Source organism: Periophthalmus magnuspinnatus, chromosome 3 (assembly GCF_009829125.3).
Source record: "Periophthalmus magnuspinnatus isolate fPerMag1 chromosome 3, fPerMag1.2.pri, whole genome shotgun sequence".
Taxonomy (NCBI): domain Eukaryota; kingdom Metazoa; phylum Chordata; class Actinopteri; order Gobiiformes; family Gobiidae; genus Periophthalmus; species Periophthalmus magnuspinnatus.
Genome location: NC_047128.1, coordinates 26,256,416 through 26,279,194, shown reverse-complemented (window position 1 = coordinate 26,279,194; position 22,779 = coordinate 26,256,416). Strand labels below are relative to the sequence as shown.

At 37.9% G+C, this 22,779-nt stretch overlaps 1 protein-coding gene across 1 annotated transcript in view; it reads right to left on the bottom strand.

The window, feature by feature from the left end:
* LOC117390373 (carbohydrate sulfotransferase 8-like) overlaps positions 1 to 1,087 on the bottom strand; it is a 119,662-nt gene extending 118,575 nt beyond the window's left edge. Inside the window, exon 1 of the mRNA XM_033988097.2 lies at positions 671 to 1,087. The gene's annotated coding sequence lies outside the window, so the exon portion shown is untranslated. The remainder of the gene's footprint in view (positions 1 to 670) is intronic.
* Positions 1,088 to 22,779: the final 21,692 nt, after the last annotated feature.

Genomic DNA, 22,779 nt, shown 5'->3' with positions numbered 1-22,779 from the left:
GCTTACTTGGTTGCAACAAATGAAAAAAAAGAAAAAATTCACTCACCAATTTTTGTATATGCTAATTTGAAATGCACAGTCTATGTTTATTAAAACAATGGTATTAAGAGACTAGTGACTTTTTGACATCTATACAATCTAAAAGTGTTGACTCTTGTTGACAAAGCCAATACCCAAATGCACAATTATATAATCTGTACTTTGTAGCCTACTTCAAAATAAGTTTTTCTTCATCAAAAGCTCATTTCAGTTCAGTTTCAGGTCATAGTGTTGCGCTATAATCAGCCTAATGCAAAAATCGTCAGCAGCTGCTGACTTTGATTGACTGGTAAATCAACTGTTAAATTAATCGTGGCAGACAATACCAATGCCATGCTACCCGATAGTTTTACATTATTATGCTACATACTCACAGTTAACAAGTCCAGTCCAGTGTTTTTACTGTTCTAATGAAGCCAAATGTCAATTGAATCAGTGCATTCAGTAAGTGAAAAGAAGGAACTCCACAGCAAGCATCTGCGGCTCAATACTTGTCCAATTGTTGGATGAATAGTCCGGAGTTAGAGTATTGGTTTGTGTTTAATCTATGAAGTGAAAGTAGACCTAATTATAAGACTAAAGTGGGTACGCACGTGGACTTGTTCGAGTTGTCGTTAATGCTTGTCCTTACCTTGATGATGCTCCCAGATAACGCAGTGCTCCGGCGCAGGTGGCGAAGTGAGTCTGCCTCCTTGTGTCACCAAATCCTTCACAAGTTTGTTTTCCAATAAACGTGCACGTGTCGTCCAACTAGGCAAAATCCCGCGAACGCATCCAGGCTAGGAACACGCCTGCTGTGTAAGTTTACTGGCAGCAGCTCGCTCGCTTCGATGAGCTGAACGAACATACACCGTTGTTTCTGGATGCTTTCTGGAGGCGGGCGGCCAATCACAGGGCTCCTCGCTGTTCACTCTCACTTCTTTGCGCATCCCAAGAGGGTCTCCGTGGAGCGACGTGTGCCGGAGTCCTGAGCATGAGGGCTGCGGTGTAGGACGCTGTATCCCGCCTGAGAGGCACGAGCCGCAGCCTTTGTGCGCGCGCTGATACTGATGCTGATAGAGACCGGACTGGGAGCTTCCTCTCGCGCATCCACTGGCGAGCAGGAGGAGTGTCTCTGCGCGCACTTCATTAAGTCTTATACGGATAAAATTAGTCACACTAACATTATTTGCCTATTGAAGAGTATCAGATGACACCACAATATTATAGGTTAAAACAGCCGGTTTAAGACAGATTAGGGGCAGCTCAGATTCATAGAGTTAAAATGCACATTCTTATTACAGTAGCTCATACTGAGTTCTATCAGGTTCAAAATGTATGAACTGATCCTTTTGATATTTCTTAAGAAAGTGCAATTCATTTTACTAATTTTTAAATGTGTATGTAGGCTCTCCATCAATTCTGACTAAATCACTTGTTATCTTTGTTATTGAAGTGCTATTTAATCTGTTTTATTATAAAAAATGACCTTCTGAAGTACTAAGACACAACTGTTTTACTGTTTATGAATTAAAGTCAGTCCACTGCCTGAATTGGTCACAGTTCCTGGACTGCCATGACCAAATCAGTGTAGCAACAACAACACAGAGCAGCTAACCGCAAAGAAGTAGCCTGTGTTAAAAAGACAAACAGCCATCCTGTGCTGCATGTGCTGATTTGAACTAAAGCATTTTGCCTCGTCATATTCTGTGAAAAGGGAGACGCAAAGTTGGAAGAGAAATGAGAGCTTTAATGAAAAGAGAAAAAGCCCTGTGGGATAGATATCAAACGCAGAGGATGTGCATAATTCATCTCTAAGTATTCCATAAAGCCCTCCAGAAGGCTAACACTAACCTGTTTTCCCTCTTTCTCATTAAATAGCCTAAATATTGGAATAAAATCTTTTCAAGGCGGTTTGTTTTCCAGTGTTCTCTCCTAAATGACAGCTCTGGTTGTACAAGTAAAACCTAAATTTTGAGCTCTTGGGAGCCCCCTGCAAAGAGCTCATCTAAATTTCAATGTGCTTGGACGGTTCAGAAGAAATATTCATTTTACACCATGTGTCTTGTTACTGTATATATTTTTGCCAACAGTATTGTGTGGATGAGACTTGTTGGCACTATGGTGAACATTGGCACACTTAGCAAACTGGAATGAATTAACTAATGGAAATGCCTTTTTATCTGTTTAATTCCTAATTACAATTTAACTTTTGATACAATGAGAGTAATTATGTATTGTTAGCATCTTGGAGGGAGTGGCTGTCAGAATCATCAAAGGTTGTGCCAAGGGCTGCCAGCTGTTCCTGAAGTGTCCATACCCCCCTCTGCTGGTGTCGCAAAGCAAAGAAATCTTTGGGACTTTGGGGGACTTCCAACAGCACTGACAGACCCCTGCGAAGCCCCTATACTCTGTCCTTCATGAGTCTGCAAGTGGTGTGTGTAATTGGGCCAAAACATCGCCCAAGTCCTGAAGATCTGAGAGGCAAAGCCCAGCAGCTGCACAGACTCTGCTGGGACCTCCCACATGAGGCATCAGCACAGCCATCAGAAAATATGCTGAAAAATCACTCCTCAACTCTTCGAAATTTTCTCAACAGCAGATAACAAGGGCAACTCCGTGTCATTGTGGGTTTGAAGACTATGTAAAGAAATAGCAGAGAGGATAGATTGGTTTGAGTAATATGTTATAGACTAATGCAATAACAGATTTTGATAACAAGTCTGAAAATATATAAATGACTATTGAAGAAGAGAGAGTTGCTTTTAATTTGCATATTTTCAACATAACTCATATTTCCTGTATGAGATTATTCTTAAGTTTTATGCACATATATTACAGTGAAAGACAGTCATTAGCACATTTGTGTCAGGACACAGTAAAGGCCATTGGTGTAGGACACACGGGGACACAAACATGGTGAAAAGGGTTTGGGTGGATCTCATTGTTATAGTAAAACCAAATATTCTTTACCCTGTGTGCTGGGTCCTAAGTTTCAATTAAAATGGAATTCACACAGCAGTTGCAGCTCAGTGATTTATATAAATTAGTTTTAATAAATACAAAATTTAAAATGGTAACTCTAACAGCTGTGTGGATACTTTTAGTGTGTTTAATGTATTGCAGTAGATATGATATGGGTGTAAAATATTTAATTATTGGGAAATAAATAATGCACTTTGAAGTTTTTCACACACTCAGACCTTTATTATTATTGAACATTACAAGATATGAATATAAAATTATTGGTACGAGCATATTTCTGTTTGAATTGGTCTTTAGTGTTTCCTTCTCTTTTATGAACAGGTAAGAAATGTAGGGCCTTTTAACTGTGAGCCAGTTGGTATATGCATTCATAACTTTTTACAACAATAATAAAATGTGTCTGTAGTAATCAAATGCTATACAAATAGAAACATTCTTATAAAATGTTGTTGTTTTTTTTGTACCATGATAATGTTCTACAGCATGTCACAAATATGCTTAAACAACAATATGGCTTAAAATCCCTGTGGTGATTATGAAATGATCTGCTAATGGAGATGTCTCCTGTTAGACAGCCACAGTCTGATGTGTTGTGAAGGTTGTGTGTCTCTGGCCAAAAGACAAACAGCTCCCCCATGGCCCCCTCATCAGTCTGATGCTCTCTCTGCCCATCGCTCATCCAACTCTGACATCTGCCTCTGCTCACAATCAATACAGTGGCCATCCAAACTTTGCCTACAGCGTACACTCACTAATTATAACAGCATTTTCAATACATGGGATGAAGACTTTATGGAGTATTCAGGGACACTGGATGTGTTGATTTCTTTGTGTCTTCAAACGGCCAAGACAGGAAGTGGATTACACCCAAAGTTTAACAACAAACTCTTTCAAATGTGTGAAATATAAATTGCACACATTTAGAACTTGGTAAAAATCCCTTAACCCCCAAACTACAAAACGGATGGCCCATCAACTTTGGTAACTGTACCCCCTGGTCCAATTAGTTTTAAACAATCTTTCTTGGTCTTTTTATAGACTCACCATGGAACAGCAGATTGCACTTTTGGCCTTTGATACATTGTGATAAATGACCACCAACACAAGTAAACTAAATGACCATGGCTGGAGCAGGTCCAAATCTCTCTGAGTGGGCAGTTCAACTTAGTTATTGACTCAAAAACAACCTGTCAGGAGCAGTGGGCGACTGCAGTGCTGAGCTGAGCCGACCCAGGATCTTGTTCAAGACTTTGTTCTGGGATAAGTCTATTGTACTGTATTAGAACAGACAGGGGGTACAATTCTTGGCATGCTTTGGATATTGCACTAGGGATCTTTGTGCTATAAGGTGAGAATGTGTAATCATCTTGCCACTATGCTCCCTAAAATATGCAATATGTCAACATCTCTTCACCTGCTTGTTGGTGTTTTTGCTTTGTCTGGAATATTCCAAGGTTTGACATTAAACATATCACAGCGTTCTGGTGTAAGGAAACACGCCAAATGACTTGTGGTGTTTATTTGATGAACATAAGGGCTAGGCCGTAACCCAGTAGTGTCTGTTTCCTGATCTGGAAGGCTGTATGCTTCAGAAAAGTAGTACCCTTCTCTGTCAGAGGGAAAGGACCAAGAACATTTATCCTCACCATTTCCATGGGACAACCAGCTGGAAACTGGCGGAGGAAGGCACAAGACCTGTCAGTGTGCCCCTTGTGAGATGTGTATTGGTCACAGTGGCAGCAGTAGTCCTCCATATCCCTCCTTTTTTGGCCCCAGTAGAATCACTGCCACAGATGGAATAGTGTGTTTGTCACCCCAAAATGTCCTATGCCCACAGCTCCATGGCACGCAGTAAGAGCAGTCTCTTGTAGTGGCCATGGAACAATAATCTTACCTCCTTTTTCTTGGATTTTTCCACCCTCTTTGTAACATCCATTAGAGTGCCCTGGCCCTGCATCGTTCCTGCACTGGTCTAGCCCTGGAGCAGTCCCAGGCCATGTGTCCCGGTTGTCCACAGCTCCAGCAGATCAATTAATGTTGTGGTCTGGGTCTTTGTTCCTTTTTCAGTGTAGCATGACACACCAGCTGAGCTCGAAGGAACACTCGGTGGAACACTTGGAGGAACACTCCGAGCCTACACATTGACCCTCAAAGCAGCCAACAGGGTGCCCAGCAGCTCCCACACTGTAGCCAGGTCCAGTGCTTCTTGTAGCTCGTACTGTAGAACAAGTGTCATGTGGGCATAGGTGCAATGACCCAGGCCTTCAATGTCATTTGCAAGTGCCCTGAGCTTTTCACCAGAGCAACAACGGCTACAGCTGCACAATGGAAGGGGAGCAGTGCAATGTTCTTTTCTCTTCAAAGCCCAGACTAAAGCTCTGTAGTCACATCTATCTCTAGGACTTAGGGGCAGCAGACTAGACAAAGCGTCCCCAGTGAAACACGTGGCTAATTGGAGAGCTCTCGCTTCCATGGACCATCTTGCTGCTTAGGTCAGCAGTTCAAACTGGGCATAAAAAGCCTCTCAATCAGCCTTGCCGCCATACCTTGAGGTTTTAAGAACACAAGCAGGGCCCATTTTGACATGTGAAGTGAAGTTAAAATCTCTGGCTGAGCTACAGTGTGTGCCCTTGGCCTGTTCCTGGGCTGTGCCATGTGAGGGGCTCAGACCAGCTTCTGCTGCGAGTTGTTTGGCTCTCACCTTCTCTCTCTGATCTCCTGCTGACAATGGGGCAATGTCAATGGTCTTCTCCAGTTTTATCTTCAGTTGCACAGAAATGTAGCATTTTGGCATAAGGAAACACGCCAAATTACTTCTTGTTGTTTATTTGATGAGCACAAGGGCTACTGTAGACTAAAATAAACACAAAACAACAGCAGTCTCAACTCAACAGAGCCAGTCTTCTAACAATAGACTGTATATAAATGGACATAGCCAACCTGCTACCCGGCACTTTCGACTCCATTGACTCTGGCTCCTATTCATTACTGCATGTATCTTGCATTTATTCAATTACATCTATTTTATTACTCAGCCGGTCCAACTCTCTACAGATCCAACCTGTAACTTGGCCTGGTATCTTCACCTCCTTGTCTCCATGTGGAATGTTATGTCATACTGTGAACATTCCAGGTAAAACAATAACATGTCCATGGAGACAAGCAGGTGGCAGACCTTCAACCAGAAAAGTTACATTACAGAGTACATCTTTAAAAACAGTTATAAAATGTTACAGTTATGTCTTGCTGGTTCTGTCTCCTTGTGTTGTAATGCTGTTGTTTAGCTGCAGAAGATTCATGTGGTGTGTGACCCAAGTGTGGCAGGGAGGTGTAAAAACGGTGAGTTGTGACTCCACTTGTCGGACACTCATATATTTGAGTGGAGTACGTGCCTGCTCCCATCCAGCACACACATACCAATTTGCCATGGTTCAGGAGGAGACAGGAGAAAATGAACATTAAATATTGATTTCTGGTTGCCTCTCAACCCAGGACATCTTTCTTGTAATGGAGGTGTGTTTTGTTGTCTGCTCTTGCCATTGAACTAAAGAAAGACTTGGATGTGCACAGGCTTCTTTAAACACAGTTACACATGAAAAGAAGCTATATGGTAATGAGCACTATTAAATCAGTTGTTGGCAATTTAGTTATAACCTTCATGATAGCGTTGACTTTATATTAAAATTTAGGATTGTAGGAGTGCAAAAATCTAAGGAACAGACTTATTTATAATGCACTGGTTTTATATAGATAGCCAAAGCACTTTACATTGCCTTATTCATTCACTCCATACTCTATGGTGGTAAGTTTTTGTAGTCACAGCTGCCCTGGGGAATTGAATGGCAGGTTGATGCTACCAATTAGCACCAGTGACCTCACACGCCACATTCATACTGTGAAAGGTGGGTATAGCGTCTTGCCTAAGGACACAATGGCACAATGCATCAGTTATTGAAATCTCACTATGGCACCTTGTTCCCAGCGGTCTGGTACTTACCAGGCCCATTCCAGTTTAGATCAGGCATTCAATATAGTATGGCCATGGTGTACTGGCCTACATCAAGTGCTGTGGTAGACAATCGAACAGAGTGAACCTCAGTCATATGGTGTTTGGGAAAAGTTTGAAGAAGAGTATAGCACACTAAACATGTCTTGTAGTTTTATTTATCATCAATACATTCTATATTTAACAAGATAATGTTTCGAGTAAAAAAGGGGAAAAACTAGACACTGAGATTGAGATTAAATAAATAAATAAAAGTTTAAATTTACATCCTTCATTTTTTATTCTTCTGTTTTCATTTACTAATTTAGTTCAAAACATTTTAGATTTGAGTTTTATACCATTTGTGCATAGAACAGAGATGAGTGATGGGTAACTTTGATATGTATTTCATAGAGCAGTACAGTTCCCTGATCCCATCTCTATCCGTGAAACGATTGATAATATGGTGGTTTATTTCCTCTGTCAGTTTGATCTGGGGCCTGCATCTATTTAAATATTGTACAAAATGCCTAAATTAGAGTTCATTCATCACCTTAGAGCTCATAAGCATTTCCCAAATGTTAATCCAGTATGCTTTGCAGAAATGTGCTTATACTGTACTCACTATCTGAAGTGTTGAAGTGTAGGAGTGATAACATAAACATATGAAGTCATGGCAACAGCATTCATAATGGATATCACCATACAATATTCATCCACTCACTACGCTGGGCCTTCTAATGTGAACCTCACTGATTTGGGATTTTGAGACTATAATCTTAACGGTCTGTCCACTTCCTTACGTCTTGTTCTTATTTTTTCATTGTTTTGACTGGCAGTTTAACATAACTTTGGTCAGATTTTCTCACAATTTTAGACTATTTTTGTCTCTCTAAACAATGATCACATTCTCTGTAAGCATGCAGTGCTATGCCATGCACTGACAATGCTTCTGTTATGAGGATAGCATAACATATATAATGTTGTGGCAAGCCATTTAAAATTAATAGCATCATTCAGTATTCATCAACAACTTGTCCTTGAATGCATTGCCTGATCTAAGATACAGTGCAGTCTGAAAAATGTTAGAATAATTTTAGTCTGTAATTTAAGAAAAAAAATATATATATATAGGAGAAGATTATTGATCTTTGAAGTATAAACATTTCTAGAAAAGCCACAACCCCAGTATAAGTGGGCTGTATGGTGCACACAGGCCTAGTGTATCTTTTGTGATTTCAAAGTTGGAAGCAGCTCTGAAGCAACAAACGCCGGGAGCCAAGAGTCATGCTTTCTCTCTGCACTGCACCACACAGCTGCCTCTGCCTATCACCACTTCACCTCACAATCTTCTCATTCTCTCTCATTATTGGAATGCTTTCTCTGGTGTGGGATTTGGACCAAAATAGAAGAACACAACGCAACAAGACTATATTTAGTTTGTTCTGTACATGACAGCATCGGGTAAACCAGACTCAGTTCTTTCCTTTGCTTATAACGAGCTCACAAGCAATTGGAAACAGCGAGAGTTGTAACACTTACCCAAAAACAATAAAAAGTGTTGAAAAGTTCTTTTCAAACCTAAGAAGTAGTAGGTGTCATCTGTTCCACAGGTTGAGGACCTCTGGGCTCATATTTGATGTATCATTATAACCTTTGACTGTCTACTCTGAAGCACTGGTTCTCAAACTGTTGTGTACGTGCCAATGAAGGCATGTGAACTTCTTAGTTTAGTTTATGTGTCGTACACACCTGGATCAGTCCTCATCTAGTTTGTAACATTCTAGTTTATCATATTTGGAAAGCCAAACACTATAGTACTATGATACTTTTCTAAGGTACTGCAATTACTGCTTTAATGATCAACAGTAAGTAAGTAGTATGTTGAAATCAGATGAAAAAAATGGATAAAATATCTTTTTTATTTTTACCTCATTTGTAATCAGTAACTTCCATAAAAAACTTCAGTCAAAGTGCCCTTCAAGGATGAACACACATCTTTGGTCAAGGACGTCTTCCCCTTGTCATGTTGATCTAGAGGGAGCATCTTCTGACACGCGGCGCTGTCCTGCCTAATGAACCTGCAGGCTCTGTGGGTCACGTTAAAAGCACTAAAGGGCAGCCACGGTCCTAGACTCCACTCCCAGCCCAGTCTGACCACATTATTTCAGCCTCTTCTGATGCACTCTGGGGCTCAAAGCGCATGTCCGACCTGACCTAAACAAAACCATTCCAGCCTTTCAAATCTCCCCATGGAGCCACACAGACATCAAGTTGTGTCTTAGTAGAACTGCAGTCGCCTTGAGACCGGAGAGCACTGACGCAGCATGCAGTAAAAGTACGGTTCTATTGCTGACCATATCATTTTGGTGGTTATTGTCATTGCTATAGTATATGGTCATTTACTTTGAGATAACTCCAAAGTGCTGATAGTGCAAAAATACAAAAATTGGTTCTTTGTTGCTGTAGGAGTAATACGAGTTTTTCATAGCCACACAGAGGCGGACACTTTGTTCGGCTTCGACAATAGACATGACAAAGAAATTCATCCTATTGTGGTTTGGCCAGACAGAAAGTTTTTTTTAAAAGTTCACCGTATTCAGTTCACTATGACATGAATCTAAATATTTTTATGGATCTGACAACCAGCAACCATGGTTAATTGATTTAATCTGATTTACCCTCTTTATTACCCTCTTTATTTATCCAAAAAGAGAGTACAGTTTTCTTATATTCTTCATACTAAGCAGGATCTTGATCTTGGTCGTGATTGACTGGGGTATAACTCAGTCAATGTCATGGGTTGATGGGGAAACCAGAGTACATGAAGGAAATCCATCCAAGCTTGGGGAGAAGAGACAAAATTCATACTGCCCAGGAGCTGAACCTGGGACCTTCTTGGCTACTTAGATCCCATGCCACCTATGTGACACATCTGCACATCCTATCAGAATGTCTTGAGGTTTCATGTCTCTGGGTAAATTGATGGTAAATAAACTTCTATGTTCGACCTCCAGCCTGATGTCTCAACATACACTCAAAAAAATGAATTGTGGCTGTTGTTACTTTTACTAAAGTGTATTTTGTAGTTTTTATTTAAACACTTTGATTTTTCACATATTTTTAACATGCTTGTGTAAATATTATGAAATACATTCAATATCTGGCATTACTCAAGGCTGTATGCAAGGGATTACTCAACACTCTTAAGTAAAATGTTTGAGTTATGTCCTTCTGGGATTCCGTATTTGATTTGATTTTTTTTGCCCGCTCAAATGTGAGCACACGCGCATGCGCTAATTTCACCTGCCCTGATCAACGAGACCTGACCATCTTTGGAGTTTTCTCTCAAATTTATTGGTAAGTAAAACTTTATTAACTTTGATATACTTTATATCGTTATTTATCCGGACATTTCGGCTGTATATAATATTCATGATTCGTCACGAGCATGTATTGAACGCTAAATTGAGGGAATATTTTGGTTAGCATACTTTTTGCACTACAGACTGGGGTTGCTGCACGTGCTACACTGGCGTGGGGGAGAATGGGAAGAATGTATGAGCGCGGGGCGGACCGGCCGGTGGGTCGGTCGGTCGGTGGGTGTGTGTGTGAGCGGAGACCAGCGGAGGCCAAATGAAAGCTGTAGTGGTGCGTGCGAAGGCGGCGATGGGCAGGCACAACCGCCGTGATGACGTGACTGCGGAGCCTCGCGCTGTATCCCGGTGAAGAGGGAGACTGAATAAGGAATTCGGCTATTATCTTTTTGTAAATACTTCGATAGGGTTTGAGCATGCAGGATCACTCCTGCCGTTGTATTACAAGTAGAACAAATAATAAATCTTCCCTCCATTTTGTAATAAGATTTTGTTTGCATATTTTAATGATCAAATCAATTAGTTTTATGTATAGACTTATCATGAAATTATTGAACATGTCTTTTATAAAGTTATTGTAATGACCATAAGACAAGATAAAACTACCTACACAGATAGAAATTTGGAAATTTGTGAAATTTGGATTTTATAAACTTTCAAATGTGGGTTTTAGTAGTTTTGTATTTGGAGGGCCAATGTGCAGACAGATAAAGCTCATAAAGCACAAGATTATAGCTAAATAGCTTTTATTACACAGTCCAATTATACATGGTGAGCTTCAAAGTTTGAGAATCCAGTTTCAGAAGGCAGTGCTATAAAATAACAAAAATATTAATTAAAATATTTAAAGTGCTATTGAAAAATATATGTCTTATGCTTTGTCTTTTTTCCACAGATGTGCTGATGTGGCAGTGTAAATTGTGCCAGAAGGTGGTGTCAACAAGGACGCGTTTGTTTAGGCACTACAAGTTAGTTCATGTTTCCAGACCATTATATCCATGTATATATTTGGATTGCCCGTGTACTTTCAAGACTTTTAAAACTCTTTATAGCCATACAAGCAGAGTACATCCACACAAAAAAACACATAACTGTTGCAACATTTAGCTGCCATCTGTGTACATTTAGTGGTCTTGCTACAGAAAAAGAGTATTTTTCTCATATTAACACTCATCTAAAAAGTAGTGAGACAGTGCATTGTGGTTGCTCTTACCAAACAAATATCTATGGTACATTCAAGTCGCATAAAACCCGGAAGCACACGCCATACACCTTAGAAGACTTTAAACCAGGGATTGTGAACACCATTGAAAGCCAAACCTCAGCTTGTGTTGCTGAAAGAAAGATGGAGAAAACTTTTCCACACAGGAGACAAGAAATCGTTCGAGACATGCCCTTCATTGCAGATTTCAAAAGTAGATGGCCTGCACTCTTTTCTCATCGAGAGGTATGTCATGTTGTCTTGCAATGCTGTTGTCATTAGAACATCTCATAAATGGCATGCTCACACAACAATCATAAAGTCTAATGTTATGGTTGGAGAAGACAATACTGACACAAATTTTTTGTACTGAAATAATTGAACTTACAAGAAGTACCTCTGAGGCTAGGCAACAAATTCTACTAAAATACAGTTAAGATAATTACATCTAAGACTTTCCTAAAAAAAAAAAAAAATCATAAATGTCATCCCAGTTTGATGAATTTTTTACATTTATAATTTTACTTCCTCATTGTAAACAATGACATACTTGGTAATTACCTTAGCAACCATGTTTTACACTGGGCCAAAATTAAGAATTGTTAATTTGACAAAATTACATCAGAACACACATTTCTTTTTAAACTTTTGCAGATAAAAAACATTTTAAACACCACCAAGCTTACAGGCTATATACATTTATAATTTGGTATTTGGGGCAGGAAAAAAAAAATAATTTAAATACATTTTTATTTCACTGTCTTCTAGATTAATGCAGAGTTCAGATGAATCACCACAATGCCATTGGCCTCAAAGTTCATGTCACAGCTGGATCTTTATGCTCCTAAACTGATGAAAATCTTTAGAAAGAAGGGAGGAAAACCTGGACGGAAGATAACAGAAATCATGACAATTAATGAGGTTTGTCATTTTAAACTTGGAAATAATTTCATTACTCAGAACCACCACTTTCATTTTATTAAAATCTATTTAAATAGTGTACACAGCAGGGGTCTCCGACTTGTTGCTCAGGAGCTACTAGTTGCGCTCCACATGCTGTATTGAATAATTCAAATTAGATCTAACACATGCCCTATATAACCACTGTAAATGTATATTTAGCTAGCTAAAGATGTTTGTATGTTTCCAACTAAGGCTTACTATTGCTGTTATATTGCCAATGTTTTCTTACAACCGTAACTGTTATTTTTGGTTTGTAAAAGTGTCTCACTAGGAGATAAAGGTTGTATTAGGTGTGCCTTGAAAACATACATCCATTTATAAATGGTAACTAATTTATTGGAAATTAGACTGTTAACATCTCAACATAATGGTTTTTAACAATATATTTTGTACAGCTAACAAGCTAACATTAATACAGTCTTTATAGGATATTTTTTTGTTTTTATAAAAATTGTAAAAACATTTATAATAATGGTGGTCACAGAATGTCTTCAATCCAAAAAAAAGTGTGCCGTCGCTTAAAAAGTTGAAAAATACTGTGTATTAAAGTATAAAAAAGTTGATATTTAAAATTTTACTTTTTAAGTTTAAATCAGAATATTATTGTTATTGTATTTTTAAAAATATAAAATGGTTTTAACATTTGGCACATATAGAACATACAGAATGAATAAAGTAGCGTTAAAGTATGAAATCCCTGCATAGGTCCTAATTTACTCCCAAATTTAATTTTATTTATTTATTTTTCAGAGAGACTCCATTGACCAAAGAAGATGTTGTACCCTGAAGGCCCTTTCTGTTTATCTGAATGAAGATCCAAGCAACATGATAAAAGAATATGTAGTAAGTTTATTGTATGAAATGTTAATTTTAATAATAATAATAATAATACTATTTTGAGGAAAATATCAGAATTTGACTTACTTATTGTGAATGACTAATGGTTTTGGTATAACGTATCTATGGGTGTAAAGATTTATTTGTGTTCAGCAGAAAAGCATATTTTGGTACTTTAGTCTTATAAAGATGGACCCCTGGTGTTGGGTCTTAGTCACTGTCCGCAATCAAAGGTGAGACAACTACCGGTACAGTCCTCTTATTTCCTCACCCCCACCACCACCACACCTGTGTCCCTCATTCTTTAAGTCGAGAATGTTTATATCTCTTATAAAAAGAATATGTTGATGTTATTGGAAAAACTTGTACAGTGAACCTTTGTTTATGGTGGGGGTTTACGTTCCGAATATAATCTGGGATAAATGAAATCCGTGAAATAGTGCTGTAGCGTCTTTTTCTACTGAAGGCTGCGCAGGAGTGTTTCTCAGAGAGAAGAACATTGTCATGGGTCGTTGTTGGTAATCTTTCTTTTTCTGAGCAAGAAGATTTTTATAAACGGACATGACACCTTCCATTAAGTTTGAGAACTGTTATGAATGACATGACACAAGTTCAATTCTTGTGCCGATCTAGAACACAATGCACGGTAAAAAAAAAATATGCAAAGTCGGTGAAGCGCGTTATAGTTTGCGTTCACTGTAATAAAACATTTTTTGTGTGTCTTTTTTTAGAATATTGATTTCCTTAATGCCCAGCAACAAATGCCAAAGACCTCTATTGGCATTTATGCCATCCTGCATGAAGGGGATGATGGCGGCAAGGAAGATCCAGAGGATGTGGGAATCATCATTGAGGGAGTCTCTGTACTGCAGGATCTTCGTGAGGTTGCCACTGCTTTCCCTTTGCTCTTTGGACTGATCAACTTGAACTACCCACGGGATCTCAAGTACACTTTTGAATTTTACCAAAAGGTGTTGATGGAGCTTGATAACAAAAAAATGTCAAACAAAATCCAAATTCTAAAAAACAAGCTTCTTGAGTAGATTAGCTGACCATATTTTACAACTTTTTCTTTTTTTAAGATGGGCTGCTGTTCTTTCAGTGTTTACTTTGCACTAGAGGTTGGAAATATGAACAAAAATTTATGTATTTATTTTTTGGTGATCTCAGATGAGCAGTAAGCCAAGTGTAAACACTCAAATTTAAATTTCCAAAGCAGGATTACTGAAAACATTTTTGAAATGCTTTACTTACTTTTTGATTAAAAAACAACTTTATTTTATTTAAAATATTCTTTGCTAAAAAGGAACACGTTAAGTAGACTTTAGTACATTCCAATAAGTTCAATGTATTATTTTTTTAAGTTTTAAATTTGCTCTTTAAAGTTCATTATTGCAAATTGCAAGTCTGTGATGATTTTTCACAATTTTAGTCAATACATTAATACACTTGTTCACAATGTTCAAAGATGGTTTCCAGAATGCTACTGCAAAAATGTTCAAATGAAGTGTATTATTGATGAAAGTTTGAAACTATCTGCCTATTTTGCAGATATTCATTAACATTCACAATATCTCAAATTTGATATTAATATCAATATTTATATTTTTAGTAGGTGCTACTTTGCACCATATGTGTTGGTTTGGGACAAAATGTTGTCCTTTTCATACATATTTTATTTACTTTTTTCACAATCTTATCTGTTGTTTGCTAAGTTAATTTTTCAAACAAGGACAGCTATTTTAGAAAGGTTATCTTATGTTTTTAGAATAGACCCTATTCACTTAAAGAGGACTGCCCTAAAGAGGCGTGTTTACAAATTTTAATGTTTGCAGGTTGGTTGCTCTTTGTAAAGTTAATTCTTCACAATTGGGAAGCAGTTTTATAAAACTTCATGTTGCACTTTTCAAGTAAAAAAAAAAAAAGTTAGTTTTGAGATGTAAAAATGTGCACTAGTTTTGCACTAAAGCATGGTTTTAAAATGTCATGTTCTAAAAAAGACAATAAATGAAGAATTGTAAAATTATTCCTGATGCTGTTTTTTGTTCACTTCTGGGAAACTTGACTTGCTTTTGTAAGCGATACTTAACAATGTTGCGTCATCCGGTTGCATGCAACTGCACTGAGTAAATATGAATGTGTTTTATTCATAATATTAAGTTACTGTAGTGATGTTAATTCTATTTAATGGTATTTAATACAAGTTACTTAATATGTTTGAATTAGGGTTAAGAACGCGAATTCTTAAGATTTACCTAAGCATCTTGAGTAATTACTATTAAGTATTTTATAAAGGGATTACGCAATGCATTTATGTAGTTTGCACCCAATAAGGTTGAGTATTAACTATGTAATGAAAATATCTAGTATATATTTAATCCATCTACATAGACCCTATTGAAGTATGTTAAGTATGTACTATATAAGCATACTTTTACAACAATTACTCAATGTGATTGCGTGCAACCGGATGACGCAATGCTTTTAAGTAAATCCAAAGAATTATTTTTTTGAGTGTACTCTCGGGCTATTCAATTTATTCTACAACAATGACCCAATCAAATGAGCTTCTAACTATTTTCAAAATCAACACTATTAACAGTTGTTCATGTTTTCTCTCAAGTATAGAACAATTTGCAAGCACTTTTTGAAAATTCTGCCGCAGTCATTAGTGTCACTCTAGTGGGCTTTTCCCCCTGACCAGCAGTTGTTCAACATGGAGGGGTCATTTCCATTCGTGTGTGGACAGAACACAGAAAGCAGGTATAATGACTTTAGTTCTTTCACAAGTTTCCACCAAGCCCTGGCTCTAATGGGATCTCTTTTCCTTTAAGCAACTCCAACTGGGTGCATCATTCAATTGGCTTCAGCTACTCTTCACCTCAAAAAGACTCCTGGCATTTCCCCCTTTTTTGGTTAAATGAAACGGCTCTCCACTTGAATATGGAGGCATTTGTGGAGCACGCGTGTAGCATTCATCCTCTTACTGTCTGAAATAGCGCCTGTTTTGAAAGCAATTCCACAGTCTTCTATCTTTCCACAGGAGCAGCGCTGTCAGAGGCCTGGCCAGATATGACTTTAATCAGCAAAATGAATAGGTGTATCCTGCTTATCTGGGAACAGCTCTCGCACAGTGTATGGAAGCAGCTTAGGCCCGATCTCAGTGAAAGGAATGAGATCAGGCCTTTCCCCACAGTCATATAGCACTATATGACTGTGGGGAAATTAAAGGCATTCATCTGTTTTTAATAAAGAATTAATTGACTTGTAATTAATAGAGTAATATGAGAAAAAGATGAGGGAGCTTCGTGCATTGATTCTGCAGAAATCCACAGTGTTTTTAAGTTCCTCCCTTTCCATTTCCCTCTAGGCAGCCAGTGTTATGTTAGTGTTCCTTATTGGACAGGCAACAAAAGTTAAGGTATTTTGGGACCATCATGGCACCTATTAGTGATACAATCCATCTGAATATTTTACAAGGAAACAATTAGATATATTGCACTACAAACTTTGTGGGGTTCTCTGTAGATACAGTATGAAGTCATGGTGTCTCAATGGCAACTCAGCTACATCACGAGTTGGACATGGGATGATTTTCCAAATTTGTCTCTCCCTCTCTCTTCACTTTCAATGTCATTTTTGTACAGTTGATTATGGTTGACCAGTGTCCAGCAGTTGAGGTGAGCTGTTGCTGTAACACAACTTTAATATGCAGAGTCTGATAACTACACTCACGTTTGCTGCACGTTCATGTACAACTTTTAGTACAATGGGGTTCTACTTGATCACAATGCACAGAATAATGCCTTAAACTGTTGGGGATTCAAGTGTATTTATTCAACCCCAGTCTCAGATGCGGTCCTTAAAACTTTCTCTAATTAGAGCAGTGCGTTCTTATCTCAGGCACTTTTGTTGTGGTTATGGAAGCTCGCCTATTGGGACCTACACAGTTTCTTACACACTAAGCATCTTATTTTCTCTAGATATAACTGCTGATACAGCTGCAAGCAAGGGAGATGCATTCACTTTTGTGTTATCATTTCTTCGCAAAGACAGCATGTCTAATAGAGTTAATCCACACTGGAGACACTTATACATGTTTGAGAGAATTTAGTCTTTATTTGGTGTATTATCATGGACAACTCAAAGGCATATCTGTATTTGTTTCATGAATCCTGTTTACTTTGGACGTGACTTGACTTTCTGGGTTATAATAACCGCACCTTATTTAACCTAAATCAAGCATGAACAAAGGCATAATTCATAATCAATAAATAGTTTAATATTATCAAAATGATTCAGCATTATTAACTACTTGATTAAGGGTTAGCAGTGTAATTAAAGGGTGTAATTAAAGATGCTGTACACATATTTTTTTTTCTTCCATAGGCTTCCATAGAAGTTTGAACAAAATTTGTCACCTCAGTACAAATATAATATATTGTATAAGCAGCTCTTGAGATCAAAATAAGACTGTGTATTATCTGCATCTAATTAGTGCTTTATTGTCAGATAATCAGGAAGTGTACAGTTCTAGTTCTAGTTGTTAGATCCAGCACCTTTAAGGAGTTATAAAGACTGAATAATTCTTATAAATGTTTTGTTTATATGAGTTAAGTCTTTCTTAATGCTTTATTAAGCCTAGTTAGGTGTACCACTTCCAGGCAAGCACAACAGAACTGTATTGAGGGAATAATTTTCATTATTGATATTGTGGGTGCAAATGAAGTGAAGTTGAGTGAAAAAATACGATGTTCTACCGAAGATCTAATCAAACTAACTTCAAGCACTGCCTCTGTGACACAGTGTACTTAAATCTGCTGGATTCTGACATCATTTTGAAATCCAGTCATTTAAACACAGAATGTTTTGAAGAGCCAGTCACTGGATGAATTAAGTCAGAAATTTCCACATAAACCATTTACTTGATGTAGCCATAGAGACACTGCGACATATGTTCCCTTTTGGACGCCATTTTGGAGCAGGGTGACATTATGTGGAGTTGTAGCATGCTGTGGCAGATGGAGGACAGTTGTGCTCTAAATCAATGCTGTTAGCATCACCTGAATCACTACTTGACCTTGGGCAAGAGAACTGTTGATATAAGGACCCATGGGTGACATTCTCCACCGTCCTGAGACCATGAAATTCCAGGAATATCTTAGTTCCTGCTATTGCTGTAGGACTGTCCCTATAATCAACCAGCCAACACATCAACTACTCAAATACACATTGGCACATTGATAAACTTGACCACTGGATTATAAACCAAAAGCCACTTACAAACAAGGCCTGAGCCTCTTTTTACTTAATAATCTGCAAATAGTACTTAAATAGACCTGCTGGTCTCCATGGAGTTTTTTTTTTTTCTTTGCCTGAAATGCTACACAGAATGGCATTAAACAAATCTGCCTCATCTCTACACAACATCTGATCTATAACTTGGCCTGCAGATGCCACCTGCTTGTTTCCATAGACATAGGCAAGTGTATTGTAATACTATGGAACATCCCATGCAAAGTTATAACATCTTCAAGAAGACAAGCAGGTGGACCCTCCACTTAAACAATGGCCATAGTACATTCATAAACCAAAGCAAAGGTAGAGTGTTTGAAGTGCCTGTGTCTGAAAGACACAATGGTACAATTGTTAATGGAGCCTCTTTAGCCATCTCTCCACTGCAGCAGAAAAATCAGATTGTTGTACATCTATCTCCAATACCGTCTCATTAACATACGTAAGTATGGACCTCTCCAATTGGAAACATAACTTAACATGTACAACAATGCCAGCTCTTTGTACAAATCTCTTTTCTTATCTCAGTCTTGTTATGGTTATTGTCTTGTTTACCCTGCAACGTGATCAAATTACCTCATTGCAGATTCCTTCAATTTACATTTTAAATACCTTTGCTTTCTTTTATTTCTTGTCCAAGGGAAGAGGTGTGTCCAATTGTATAAGCGCGAGAGAGTGTTTTGTAGCTTTAATAATTGTGTAGCAGGTTGACAATTATGGATCCATGATAGAAGATTGAATTCCTCCAAAGCCTGGCTGTCCCTGGGCTGACATGGTGAGAGAATAAAGGCAGGAGAAACGTCCATGGAAACAGAGTGTCCCTGCAGACCTGCATGGTAATGAGCTTGATGTTCGCAGTCTTCCTCCAGCATATGGCACATTAAAATTAAAAATGCATGCACAGCTTTGACACTTTTGAATGCCTCTTTAGAAGCAATACCTGCTAGTTTGTGAGGGAGATATGACAGATCAGGAACGCCATGGGAGGTACAATATGACAGGGAAAATATAAAAGTAAAAATCATTCTTGTTCCAACTTGCTGCGTACATTTGTTCTGTGATTTGGCATAATAAGCTTTGTTAGTCTTTGATCACATCTGCGTTTGCAAGATTTACTTCTTTTGATCATATCATTTATGCTATACACTGCTGACATAACCCAGCAGCTTTGTGTTTTGTTATGGTGTGTGTGAAAATGTACTTCTTTGTAAGTGAGAGGAGTTTTCTCTGATATCTTTGATTACTTATTTTGATGGAAGTGCACTTTTTATGATAGAATTCTACTTACAAGTGAGGGTATGAGAATGGATTGTAAAGAGGTGTTATATGATGGCAAATGTGTAAGGCTCTCTGCTCTCACCTTTCTTCCACCATGTTAGTCTTGAATTGGTTATTCTATCTATGTGCTCAAGTGAGACTGAGGAATTGATGTGTACTAGGGTGATCTATAATTCTTTATTACACTGTTTTTTCTTACCATAACTCGAATAAGTCAGAGAAAGAAGCAACATTGAAGTTAACAGCATGAACACTGCACTGTCACTTAGCAACAACCATGGGATTATTTGCATGACTTTTCTTATCACAGTTTTGCGTTCATAAATGTCCTAACCAAACATTTTATTGCTGTATAAGTTATTAAAGATGGGGTGCTTGAGTAAATGTTTCATTTTGAAGTAGCTTTTTATGACAAAATCTGACTTCTGTGCACTATCTGCATATATAAATGTTTGGATTGCAAACTTAAAAGAAAAAGACTTAGACTCAACTGATCCACAAGGGAAAATAAGAGTCTTGAGTGTTTATACTTGACTTTGCATTGGTACTCAACCCTTCACACTCATAACACTGCTCTAAAGCCAGGTACGCACCCGAAAGTGCATGCATGTGAAAAGGCAAGTGATGAGCCAAAGAATTTATGCACGCTAACAATTAGTTAGCTACAAAATACATACTAATACATACTAGTACAGTCCAAGTACTTAGTCTAAAAACTTAACTAAAACTAAAAACTGCAATTCTTTACTGTTTACATGAACCATGTGGGAAGTAGCATTTTGCATTCATCAATAATTCTTACAGCAAGAAAAATTTTAACAATGGAAGGCAGATGAAAACAATTTAGGTCCACACACTGGATCAGTGGTTGGGAAGGTTCTTAAGTTAGTTAGAGAGAATGTCAAATTAAAGTATTGTGTTACAGCCCCACACACGTGTGTGTGGTGTCACAGAGGGGGCTGTTGCTGTTTGTTATGGGGGAGTAGTTGGACACGGTGAGCGCTGATGAAAGTGGAGCTGTTGTCTGCTCTGCCCTCAGGGGTGAGCACTTCTCTCACCAGAGCCACGCACAGTTTGACATCCTCCACAGCTTTTGATCCTGCCATGTACGCACTGCAATATACCGGCTTGCTGAGAGCGTGGAAACAAAAACATGTAGCATGATAAAGGATTCATGTTACACCACTCACTCTCATTCCCTACATTTTTATTTTGTAGTGAAATGCCATCATACAAAACTTTTATGTAAAGTTATATGTAAGTAAAGACTTTTCATTTATTTATTTATTTATTTGGTAAAATGTGAAATTTGCAAAACTGTCCTGTGAGGAAGCTATATTATTTATATATACTTAAATAGATATCCTTTTGCAAGATGGTTGTTGATTGGAGCCTTGGGTTCAGCCGGATGTAGAGCGCAGATGTGAGTATGAGTATCTACAACATACAGTGGCCATGTTTGCTCTTTGACAATTATAATTTACTCACAGACTTGCTAACACACAGCACAGTGTTGTTTGCATCCACATAAAACGCTAATGACTTGCTTTGTTACTGCTCTTCACTCACCAGGCACAGCCATTGTGTGACTGTAATAACACTGTCAGATCCCTGTTTTATTTCTCTGGAATGAAGGCGTTAAATTTGCTGTAACAACACCTGTGTTATGTGATATGCAGAAGCAGGCACAAATTATGAAATACCAAACAAAACAGTATGTTGTTTACGCTCTTCTATTTCTCTTGAAATATGACTAAAACACTGTGCAAACACATTTTTTGGTTGTAGTTTTTTTTTAGAGCAAATGTTTTATTCATTTATTTAAAGGGGCAATATGTAATATTTTTGGTGAGGGGTGCGCACCTGTGTCTCCATATGTTCTTGCTTTGCCTTATTCAAGAGCAGGTTATTTTTAAAATGATACATTGAAATATAAACATGCTTTATTGCTTGATCTGTTTAATTTAATACTACATAGTAGAACATTCCAGGCAAAACAAAAACATCTCCATGGAAACAGGTAGCGGCTCCTCCACCAGAAAAGGACATCAAGCTGGACAAACATCACGGAGGGAAATTGGACTTATGAGCGCACACATACGACGTTTAACTTTGTCAAATTGCCAAAAACTGGTCAAAAATTTGAAATGTTATTTTGAGATCACTCGAGTTTGACACTTACATTTTTACAACCATACAAAGGTCATGTTTTGGCAAACTGTCTCAAAATCCCATTTAGTTTGGTAGGGAAAACACCAAGAGCTTTGGTATTTTGATCATCTTTTTTCTGTACATAATCAACATATCTTCCTTATTGTTAAATTACATAGTTGAGCTCCATTGACTCATCCAGCGGTGATGGCTGTCTGTCGTGCCCCGTGTTCTAATTACAGCTGCTTAACTTATCTGCAGTGTGCAAACAAGCACATCTTGATTGCTTGTAATGATCATCATTTTCCACTTAACTGGTAATCGGCTTTTCAGATGTTTTTCATCCACCAAAAAGTGGAGTAATTTGCTTTCTGCAGATTATGCATGTGTGCCAAATAAACAGTTTGAAGCACTGTGTGGACGTAAGACACAGATTAAAAGAGGAGCTTCACACATTGTAACACATAAAGATTATAACAGAATGAAATAAGTACAGTTCAGAAGGCATTACAATTTGTTTTTTTTCACTCTCAACATTCATTCATTCAACATTATTAACATTTGTAATATTATAGCACAGCCAAAGCTGACCAGAGGCTCATTAATAGAAATGTAGCTCACAATCTGTGCCTCACTCACACACTTCATTCACATGGGTAACATTGGTCATAATGGACAAAGGACACAAT